This window comes from Lissotriton helveticus, chromosome 11 (genome assembly GCF_964261635.1).
Source record: "Lissotriton helveticus chromosome 11, aLisHel1.1, whole genome shotgun sequence".
NCBI lineage: Eukaryota > Metazoa > Chordata > Amphibia > Caudata > Salamandridae > Lissotriton > Lissotriton helveticus.
This window is the reverse complement of record NC_136072.1, coordinates 126597874-126609617: the sequence shown is the minus strand read 5'-3', so window position 1 is coordinate 126609617 and position 11744 is coordinate 126597874.

Below are 11744 nucleotides of genomic sequence, written 5' to 3'. Positions count from 1 at the left end.
CTGCCGGTCCCAGTTACTTTCAGTTCTTTTTTCCGGCTCCTGCAAGCAGGACCCTGGAGCATTGAGCTCTCCCTTTTCAAGGGTTTATTGGTGTTTTTCACTGTTAATTTCGATTGGAGTGCTTCTAAAGTACTTTAGTGCTGTTCTTGGTTTTTGCTCCTTTTTGATGTCAAATATGCCAGCATTATTTGACAAATGCCCGGAGTGCTCCAGGAAGAAGGCAAAGTAGGATTCCCATGAGGTGTGTATCCTCTGCCTTCCCTCTTCCCTGAGGAGTGTGAGATTTGTCAAGGCTTCTCTGGCAGGACCCTGAAGGAAAGACAGAAGATCAGGCTTCAGGGCCTCGAGGAAAGAAGGCTGAAGGCGGGTCTGGAGAGGTTTATTCTGCCCATGCTGAGGCCTCTGGGGGGGGCTCCCCAGGGGCAGGAAGACCAGCAAACGTTCCCATTCTCTGTCTGGGTCGGTGGCACGGACCACGACGTCGAGAGGATGACTACGGTCTGTTCCCCATCTCCCCAGGGCTCTGGGTCGAAGAAACGTTGACTGTCGACGTCGAGTTACACAGGCCGCCGTCTAAGTCTCCTTTGACGATATCGCCATCGACGTCGAGTGATCGTCGACGGGCCCGGCGTCGGCGCTCGTCGTCGAAGCGACACTGCCGTTCGCCATCGGCGAAGAAGCGATCGTCGTCTAGGGGATCATCGTCGAGGCGGCCGAGGTTGCCGCCGAGGCATGGAAGACTGTCGACGCCGAGAAAGGGGCGCTCGACGTAGAGGGGCCTACGCTCGCCGTCTGGTCACCGGTCTTCGACGTCGAGGAATCGTGGTGAGAGCCTGCTGCTGTGGGAGGCTCTCCACAGTCCGGATCTGGAAAGGAAGGCGGATCACCGGGATCGGTGTACTCCGAGGTGTATACTCCATCACAGAAGCATGTTACACCCCCGCCTCCGTTGCCGAGGGGTCTCCCTCCGAGGGCTCCAACGCCTCCTCTGTTGCCTCTGCCACCTCCACCGGTGCCTCGGCCTCCTCCACCGGTGCCTCGGCCTCATGTGCCAGAGAGGCTGCCCCTGGTTCCACCGAGGTCGGTCTCGTTGCCCAGGCTTCCGACCCCTCCCAAAGGGACTCCTAAGCCGCAGGTCCCATCCAAGCCCAAGGCGCCCGCCCCGGGGAAGCCGGCAGAGCGTCCCAGACCTAGGAAATCACGGTCACGCTCCGGACGGAGAGGAGGATCGAGGAGTAGGCACAGGTCCTCCACTAGATCTAGGCATCGCCATAGGAGGCGAGGATCCAGGTCCCGTACGGACTCGCTCATATTCACCTACCTTATCGGACTCCCCGGAGACAAGGGTGTCTCCGGTAGACGACAGCATGTTCCAGGAGGTTCTCCTGAGGGTGGCTGCGAAATTGGACATCACGGTGACAGCTCCTACACCTACGACGTCCGTGATATTCGAGACACTTCACAAGAAGCATCTGTCTCGCCCTCTGCTGCCATTGGTGCCAGGACTGGTCGAACCTGCGGAGGAGCTGTTCCTTACGCCTGCGGTGGTGAAGGCCGCTCCCTCCCGACTTCTGAAGAAGTACAGGGCACCGGATTCGGACCCGGCTTTCCTGCGGATGGAGCCAGGAAGTTACATTCTACCTCCCCGTCCTCCACCGTGCCGCCTGATAAAGAAAGCCGTTGGATTGATTCGGCTGGAAGGAAGGCTTGTGGGACTTCCACGACTATGAAAGCCTCCAGCGATTCGGCATTGCTGGGGTGGTACGGCCGTGCACTGTGGGATTCCCTGGAACAGTTCGTGGACCTTCTGCCACGTGACAGGAGAGAGGACTTCCAAGAAATAGTTAAGGAAGGGATGCTGGTTTCAAACCAGGTCGTCAGCGCCGCTGCGGATATCTCGCTGTTGGCGGCCCATGGTTACTGTCACGGGGTCAACCAGCACCGCCATGCTTGGCTCCGGCTTACGTCACTCAAGCCGGAGGCACAGCAGCGGGTGGCCAATCTGCCCTTTTCCGGAGAAACACTGTTCGGAAAACTTGCCGATGATGAAATGGCCCGCATGAAGGCTGAGGCGGAGACCCTGACGGCTGTGGGCTTGGAGAAGCCCAAAGAAAAGAAGCCCTACCGCCCGTTCCAGAGACGGTTCGGTTTGCAGGGAAAAGGACGAGGACAGTCTTCGGGACAGCAGCAACAGCAGCAGTTCCGGAGACCCTTTCAAAAACGCTAGAGGGGTAGAGGTGGACAGCAGTCCTCTACTGTGAACAAAGGCCCGGCTGGTTCTCGACCCTGAGCGGTTACGTCCCCTTCATCCGTTACCCGCTCCGGTGGGGGAAGCGTTCAATTTTTTTCTGGCTGAGTGGAGAAAAATTACTTTGGACAAGTGGGTGCTGAATATTGTTTGCAATAGATAGTCTTCGGTTCACCAGCCCTCCTCCATCGATTCCTCCGGCAGCTTGCAGTCTCTGCTGCGCAAACGCCAGGCGGAGGCCGATATCCTGTTAAGGAAAAGGGCGATAAGATGTACCTCTGTCTCAAAGAGGAAGAGGTCTGTACTCCCGGTTCTTTCTGGTCCGCAAGAACGAGTTCAGGCCCCTTCTAGACTTGCGACAGGCAAACAAGTGGATTCGCAGAGAAGTTTCGCATGCTGTCGTTGCACCAGATTTATCCTCCGTTGCAACAGGGGGACTGGCTGTGTGCCATAGACCTACAGGATGCATACTTCCATGTGCCCATTGCACACAAACACATGAAGTGCCTGCGATTTCAAGTCGGCACCAATCACTCTCAGTACACGGTACTTCCGTTCGGGCTGAAGTCTGCCCCCAGGACTTTCTCGAAGTGCATGGTAGCGGAACACCTGCGGAAGAACAAGGTGTTTGTCTACCCGTACCTGGACAATTGGTTGATTAAGGCCTCCTTCTCGGAAGCTCAAGCGCACTTCCGAAAGACGTGCATTCTATTGAACAAGCTGGGGTTGCACATCAACATGTTCAAGTCTGTCCCGACTCTGGTCCAGTGCATTCAGTACTTGGGAGCCTCCATCAATACGCTGTCGGCAAGCGTGTCTCCTTCGGAGGAGCGACGATTATCACTCCTTTAGGAAGGTTCAGGCTCTCATGACCACTCCATCTACGACAGTGAGGACGGTGTCTTCTCTACTGGGATCGATGGCCTCTTGCATCTTCCTGACGCCACATGTGTGGCTGCATATGAGACCGCTGCGGGAGTGCTTGGAAGATCAGTGGGACCAGAGGAGAGGGTCTTGGGACGACAAGATACGACTGTCTCTGCATGCTCTTCAGTCTCTGAAGTGGTGGTGTTCAGCGGAGAATCTCCTCAGAGGGGTTCCCTTCCACACAGACATTCCCACTCAGACTATCGTGACGGATGCTTCTTTCCAGGGATGGGGAGCGCACTCCGGAGACTTACAGATTCAAGGGACGTGGTCCCCGACGGAGTCCACGTACCACATCATTTTCCTGGTACTCAGAACTGTTCACTTGGCGCTGAAGGCTTTTCACCTGTCCTAGACAAACTCTCTGCTTGTACAGACGGACAATACGACCACGATGTATTACCTCAACAAGCAGGGGGGCTCGAGATCACGCACTGTTGCAGGAGGCGCAGGCGTTCTGGCACTGGCTTCTGGCCAGAGGACTGACGATAACGGCCACCCATCTGCCAGGTGTGCAGAATGTTCAGGCAGACGAACTGAGCAGACTGATTCAGGAAAACCACGAATGGGTCATGAACGACGAAGTACTAGGAGAAGTCTTCGCAAGGTGGGGAACTCCAGACGTAGATCTGTTCGCCACCACCGAAAACAGCAAATGCCGAGACTTCTCCAGGTACTACCAGCCGGGGACGCTGGGGAATGGGTTATGGATCGACTGGTCGAACAGCTTTCTGTACGCTTTTCCACCCATTCCCCTGATTCCGATGGTTCTCATCAAGCTGTCCCAGTCCAGGGCGCGGATGATTCTGATTGCCCCGGAATGGCCCAGACAGTGGTGGTTCACGGACCTGCTTCACCGGTCTCTCCTTCCTCACATGAAGCTGCCATTCAGGCCGGACCTTCTCACGAAGTTCGGGGGGCGGATGTTGCACCCCAACCTCTCGTCTTTGAGTTTGGCGGCATGGCTCCAGAGAGTGCACTATGGCCATCTGAATCTCCCAGAGGATTGCATGGACATACTGAAGGAGGCTAAGCGACCTTCCACTAGGACTTCTTATGCTTACAAGTGGAAGAGGTTTTGAATCTGGTGCCAGTCCAAGAACTATCATCCTTCCATATCTACCACATCTGGCGCAGTCTGGCCTTAATGTCCATTCCATTAAGGTTCATCTGGCTGCTTTGACTGCCTACAGGAAATGCCCTTCACAGACTTCCTCCTTCCAGATCCCTGTGATCAAAGACTTTCTGGAATGCTTGAAGAAAGTATTCCCTCAGGCTTCCTTCGCCTTCCTGGGAATTGAATGTGGTGCTGTCCAGATTGATGAAGGAGCCTTTTGAACCTATTCATAAGGCTTCGTTGCAGCACCTGTCCTGGAAGGCGGTGTTCCTCGTGGCCATTACATCGGCCCGCAGGGTGAGTGAAATTCAGGCGTTGTGTTGCCAAGAACCTTCTACTGTATTGCATGCTGCTAAGGTTGTTATGCGTACTCGCCCTAAATTTCTTCTCCAGGTTTTTTCTGATTTTCATGTCACCCAGACTATAACTTTGCCTACGTTTTTTCAGAATACTTCATCTCCAGCGGAAAGGTCTTTACATTCCCTGGATGTTAAGAGGGTGTTGAAATTTTATCTGGATAAAACCATAGATATTCATAGGTCGGACCAATTGTTTATCAATTATGGATCAGTCAGGACTGGTCTTGCTACCTCTAAACAGTCAATCTCGAGGTGGATTGTGTCCTGCATACAATTGTTACCAAAAGGCTAATAAGACCTTAGGGGGCAAACCTAAGGCTCATTCCACCAGGGGCAAAGCTGCCACGACGGCTTTGCTTCGTAATGTTCCCATTGCAGAAATCTGCAAGGCGGCCACTTGGCAGTCGGTCCATACATTTGCTAAGCATTACTGCCTGGACACTGATGCCAGGGCAGACGCTCAGGTTGGGCAGGCTTCGCTGCGAAATCTGTTCGCACAATAGTGGTCTCGTTTCTCCACCGCTGCTTTGGTGTGGGGATGGGCTTGCCATTCTAGTCACTAGATTATGACTACACAGAGATCCCCCTACTACAGAAGGAGTAGTTTCTGTCCTGTAACTCCAGTTCTGTAGTAGGGGTATCTCTGTTATAGTCATAAGCGCCCGCACTCCTCCCCGGTGGAGAGAGATATTCATGTAAGGAATGCTACAGGTCTGGCGTGTTACGCCTTCAAAAAGAACTGAAAGTAACTGGGACCTGCAGTGCATTCTGGGATACTGTGAATTTATGGAAGGTTCTCTTAAAGGCACAGTATCCTATTCTGAGCCACATAATGGCAGCCTATGGGGCTTGTCTGTCCAGGTTCTCCTCTCTATCATTCCAGAGGGTGTTTGCTGTTAAAGCAAGGGAAATCTCTACAGGCTTTGCTGTTTTGTGGATTTTGTGGTGGAATTTCTAGTTGAAGTACTGAACAGTGTAGCTTTTATAGGCTGCTTTATCTGTCTTTAAATTCTCTCTTAAGTGTCTGTGCAGTTCTGCATTTTTTCGACACTAAGATTATTTTTGATTGCTCCGGGGTCCACGCACATGGGCGGGACTATTCACTAGATTATGACAATAACAGATACCCCTACTACAGAACTGGAGTTACAGGACAGAAACTACTCCTATTTTCACTGCACACAGACAGCCTATTGTCTGCAACACATTTATATGGAATCCCAAAGGTGGTGGTGGTTTTGGTGTTAATAAAACAGGATTTTTAAAACAACCCATCAGGTGGATTTAGTACAGATGACATGTAACACAGATGTGCTGTTGTCTGGTTCAGCCTATTGGCACACTATTGGCACACGTTATGTGCTTCCTGGAATTCACATGACTTAATTCGATAATCCTTTCTAGTTTCATTTTACTTCAGGAAGGGGCCGGGTGAGTTGAAAAAGACACTAGATAATGCCGGGTTAAAGTGATTGAAAGTGGCTGAGTTGCAGGGCTGCTTAAACACAAGCCTTTGCATGGCAATAGGCCTTGCATTTACAGGAGTTTAAGCTGTTGGTGTTGTAAATGACTGCCTTTATTTGTGTTAAACAAACAAAAATAAAAGGCATTGTTAGCAATGTTAATAGCTCAAACTCGTGTAAATGCGAGACCTATTACAAATGCTTGTTAGGGAGTAGAAATGCTCCCGTGCGGCAAATTAATGAGACACGCTAAAGTGAAAGCGGACTGCGCTGCAAATAAAATAATTGTGCTTACCGACTTATGAAGGGACCGTGTAACGCCATAAGTAAAAGATCCAGTCGTCATGGGAGGTAACAAATGGCAACAGGGCAGTAACAAGGAGTGACTAACAAGCCTCATTATTAATCAGAAGCCAGCATTTACCAAGGCCAATGACACCCTCCAATCAAATATGGGTGGAGAGGCTTCCACAGCATATTTGACTACTGCATGCCTCCCAGTGAATGTGTGCTGCTGCTAGGCTCGACCTAAAAAGTAGGTCTGGTGGGGTTAAGAGACAGATGGGGCGATGAAGCCAGCATTTACCAAGGCCAATGACACCCTCCAATCAAATATGGGTGGAGAGGCTTCCACAGCATATTTGACTACTGCATGCCTCCCAGTGAATGTGTGCTGCTGCTAGGCTCGACCTAAAAAGTAGGTCTGGTGGGGTTAAGAGACAGATGGGGCGATGAAGAAGAGTGTAGTGGCGGGAGGGGGCAGAATCGGGGGTGCACTGAAACGTATGAGGTGAACTGGAGGCTAATTGCATGGGAGGGGGCTCAGTTGCCTGCTGCTAACCCTCACTTTACTGGTGCAGGCACTCTTATAAAAATCACAGGATTACAGTGACCTCTCGGAGCGATGGAGGGTCATATTCAAGTCACACTGCAAAGTGCCTAGAGCAGGCTACCACACTGGTCATCTTTACATCAGCAGCAAGTTTGTCATGCTTTCTTTTATTCCTCTTCTGTTTCCTTTGCGGTCTCACTACAGGCAGCTCTTGTGGTCTGTCGGGAGACCCCATTGTATATAATACTCCAAAGAGCCATTCCTTGCTGGAGATTGGATGGATTTCATGTCACTCTCAGTTGCCTTGCTGCGTTGACTGGTCGGAGCGCTGTGGTTTGGCACGCAGACTGACTGGGAGCCTGGGCATGTTATCCGCGCAGGCTGTAATGCAACCTTCATGGAGAACATGCAAAGTACGCATGATTGTTTGGCTGACCATAGACAGCCGGCCAAACGTTCATGCGTTGAGAACAGCCCTGCCCGCAAAGCTGCTGGACATCAAGACAAAGTGATGATAACGTGAGTTATTAATTTTTTTCATTAACTTCACTGATAAAAAGCAGTGGGGCGATGCTCTCTCCCCCCCCCCCCCCTTGTGGAGGAACTGCCACTGTGCTTTCATCACTTTCTGTGTTTGGTCCGCCATTAGGAGCTTTTTTGTTTTACATTCTGTAGTCGCTATACTTCCTTCTCAGAGCTCAGCATTGCAAACACAGCCATGTTTAATCACCCGTTTGCTACCTTTCCATGCCACCTAGTGATCCTTAGAAAAACTCCAGTTGGAATGTGGAAGATACACTACTATGAATAAGCATTGGCAATGCAAATTGTGCTCTTGTATGTAGAGGTAGGCGAGACTGGATGCCAATGTTTATCTGTAAACTGCCATTTGGTCAAACATTTTTTCCTTTTTGTTCCATGGCTAATTTGCAATCCATCACAAAAACTCATCTATTTGTAAAATAGGCCTCCTAGTTTCTGCCTGTTTTTACAGTGCCACATTGCAGTGCATTTATGGCTAAAATCAACAGTAAATAAAGCAAATAGTTGTTCTAAGATCAACAATAAGTGGTACAACAAAGTGTAAACAAAAATGGAACTGCAGCTTTGGATGCGGTGGCGTAGATCATGGTCTGAAACTTGCAAAATTCAGTGAACTATTGGCAGAAAGGTTTACTGTGACGTATAAAGAAAGCAAAGAGAAATACACTTTAGTAGTGTCACAAATCAAACAAAATCTATAATATTCTCTTAGACCTGTTACTTTTGTACGTAATCTCATAACCCAAGAGAGACGTGAAACGCTTATACTTTTTAATCATAAATTTTCAAATTCGAAGAATGTATTATATCAAGTGTAGAGCTTTCCTTATCCCTACAGAAGTATATGTATTGAATTTGGCTTAAGACATAGAATCCAATTTTCCGTTCAAGTGTGTATGAAAACTATCCTTTCTGATGCTAATGGCCAATATCACTGACCTTGTCAATTCACCGTACATAATGGTCACATACCGAAGCCCACTGAAACACAAGAAGTCATCCCTGATGCATAAGTATTGATAAACTACCACCCTATCTCAAATCTATCAGATCGAACCAAAATCTTGGAAAATAAATTAGAAGAGCACTTGGAACATCAGACTCTGGGTGAGAGGAGAAAAGGGGAAGCAAAACCACTTTGGCTGACATCATAGAGGAGGCCGTTAGGGCCCTGGATGGAGGCAGGCAACCGAACCTCCTACACCTTGATCTCTCAATGTCATGCAACATAATGAACAAAGTGATTCTCCTCACAAGATTGAATGAATGCCCCAAGTAGCAGATACTGCTTTAGAATGGAGATCCATTACTTTCACTCTGACCATTGCCAAAAGGTGTGATTTGGATCGCTGCTATAATGTACACATAAGGGGACTGGTTCACAAACTGCAGTTTGTCGTACATTTAGTAGTACTGAAAAAGTACTATAAAATGCAATTCACAAACTACCTGCAAAGTTTTACGACTCTGCACTCCCTATACTGATGTGTGCAGGGTTCGCCGCCCTGACTAATAAAGCCTCCAGGTGCGGAGAACTCCACACTCAAGTAAAGGGAGTGCAGTCATAAAACAGTCCCCATAGTTAGTGAATTCTGAGAAAGTAGTAAACTTACTACCAAGTGTAAATTTACCTTTGTGAATCAGGCCCATAATGACATGCTGCATTCTCCAAGGATTCCCCCCTCATCCACTGTTTAAAGGCTTCCATTGACGCAAGTGCTACAGAAATAACAGATGCCTTTTTTGAATGAATGCAGATTCCCACCAGGTTGAAGAAGGACTAAGGTAGTCAATCAATTGTTAACAATTGTCTTGAACACACATATTGATGTGTAAAACAAAGCTTCATTTTCCTAACTGGAGGGGAGGCCAAATAGAGTTCTTACAGCTGCGTGTAACAACACACACATCTTGAAAGTCTGAATGATTTGAAAGTACGGGATCGTCTTTGACCTCAAAAAGTTGGGCGTCAGAACATATCTTTTCCACCATGATCAATGCAGTGGTAGGAATGGGGTCAATTTTCAGTATACTGTTCTTCAGAAAATTACCACGTTTCCAACCCAGCAGAGAGTGGAACTAACATAAGCTTTGAAAATGGTCAACTTGACTACTGCAAGATCAATTGTAGAGGACTTCCCTGGAAGTAAAACTGTGCTTTAATCACTCTACTAACTCCCGGTGGTGTTTAGAACTAAATCCAGTGGTCGAAGTAGGCTGGATCTGCAGGGCACGGCGTGCCCCTGCTACTTTAATTCCAAGGATTCTGTTCCCCTAATTTTTTATTTTGAAAATGCGTCCCAGGACTCAAGAAATCGCTACTGCCTATAAATAAACCTCTGCGTTCCTGGTGTTCGTGACGGGCGGGGTGGCACGGAAGTAACATGACTGTCTTTTCCTTCTTGCCCAGAGAAGAAAAAGACAGTGTCCACTTCTGCTCTGCCGCTTCAGCTGCCCTTAACCCCCGCCCCCCCCCTACACTTTCCTTCTTCCTTCTCTTTCTGTCTAGCAGTTCTTCTCTTACTGAAAACTGTGACTTCAAGACAGGGTTCTCACTCTCACTCCTCTCCTTTCTTTTATTTGCTCCCCTGTGAAACGATCCAAAAAAGAAAGACACTTTTGCTGGAAATGTTGTATTTTTCTGACATTTTAATTCCAAAGTGCAGCATCGGGAATAAAACGTTAAAAATATGAAAACTACCTACATAAAGTAAGGCAGAGTGGTAGCAAACTGACCAGATTGATTTTATTCACACCAAACACATGAGCGCCACTTTTACAGAGTTTGCCAGTGAAGCGCTATTTTGGTTTTCTTGTCTTTTTTTCCCCGGCTTGCAACTAATGCACCAATTCTGGAGGCACTGCAATGTGTGGATTGGAAAACAAAATGTGTACTGCGGCTCTGCGTCCAGGGATGTGGTCTTTTTCCCATACTGCTTACATTTTGTAAGGATATAAGCAATGGACATTGAAAGGGGTCCATTCAGGGCCCTGTAGTCATGTAGTTAACTTTTCAGGCAAAAGCAGTCCCTGATTTCTGAACAATTGGGTTGTAGTTAAAGGCAGTGTGTGTTTTTCTCAGTGGGGCAGTACAGTGTTCAGTGGGGGAGAGGATGTGGCACTATGGCCAGAGCTACTGAATTTGGAACTGGGGAACCAAGTTCAGCCTTAATAAGCAGTCCACCAGACCACTCTCCTGAGAGAGCACAATCCCATGCTAGACCTTAGAAGGCTTCATAAGACCTGTCTTAGCACCAGCAGGTGGACCCTAGCATGGCGAGTGTAAGTTAACCTTCAAGGCTTGTCAACCACAATCCAAACTGAAGTTCACATCCAGTCTTGTGGGCAGGCCTATGAAGCAGCACACCCTAGAACAGTGACTCTGTCACTGAGGTCACAGGACTCTTGAGAAGGGCCAGCTCTAGTGTGACTTCACTGGGTGCTGACTTTGGGTGGAGGCATTATGTTTGCAAGTATATTATGGTTTTAAAGGTGCTTGCTGCCTCCTTCCTGGCCTCCAGCAATTTTCGGCAACAATAAAAATGTCCTGATGACTTTGAGGAGTAATGTTCTTCCTAGAGAGAGATCGTAATTTTGTCTATTGGAAGTTTTGACTCATGGAAAGGTAGCTCAGAGGGTTAATGTGCCTGCTGCAAAGGACATGTACCATGCCAATCAAAAAGTGCACATAATGTACATAGGTCAGTTGGCTACTGCTTTTGTCAGAGATCCTTTTGTTACTTGCGGTTTATAGTTAAAATCCTAACATAGAACAGTGAGCTATTAACTGTCATCTAAGAGCTGCATACAAACTGCAAGGTATAAAATTATAGCGTTATGTTTTTTTCTTCAGTCTTTGATTATCCTAATGTTGCAAAAAGCGTTCTTTTGGACAGCAGTCAATTCTGATTATTAAAGAGAACCCCCAACCATGGTATTACGTTTTAAATTCTGAGTTTGTGTTTTTCCAGACCAATCACTATTAAACTATACAGCCTACTAGTATGGTTGTCATGTGATTCCTACACCTTGTAGTCCATTTTCTATACAGCAATTTACACACATATTGATTGTCTCTGTGTAATGTGTGTGATGTAAAGTGTTCTGACACCCTGCAATGGTATGAGTGGTGCTGTAAATTAAATTCATCTGATAGAGACTGTGGGTATGGAGACTTGAGGGGCACTGTTAAAGGCTGGTAGTGAGGGAATCCATGGCAGAGGTGGTCACTGGGGGCACTAACAAACATTAATGC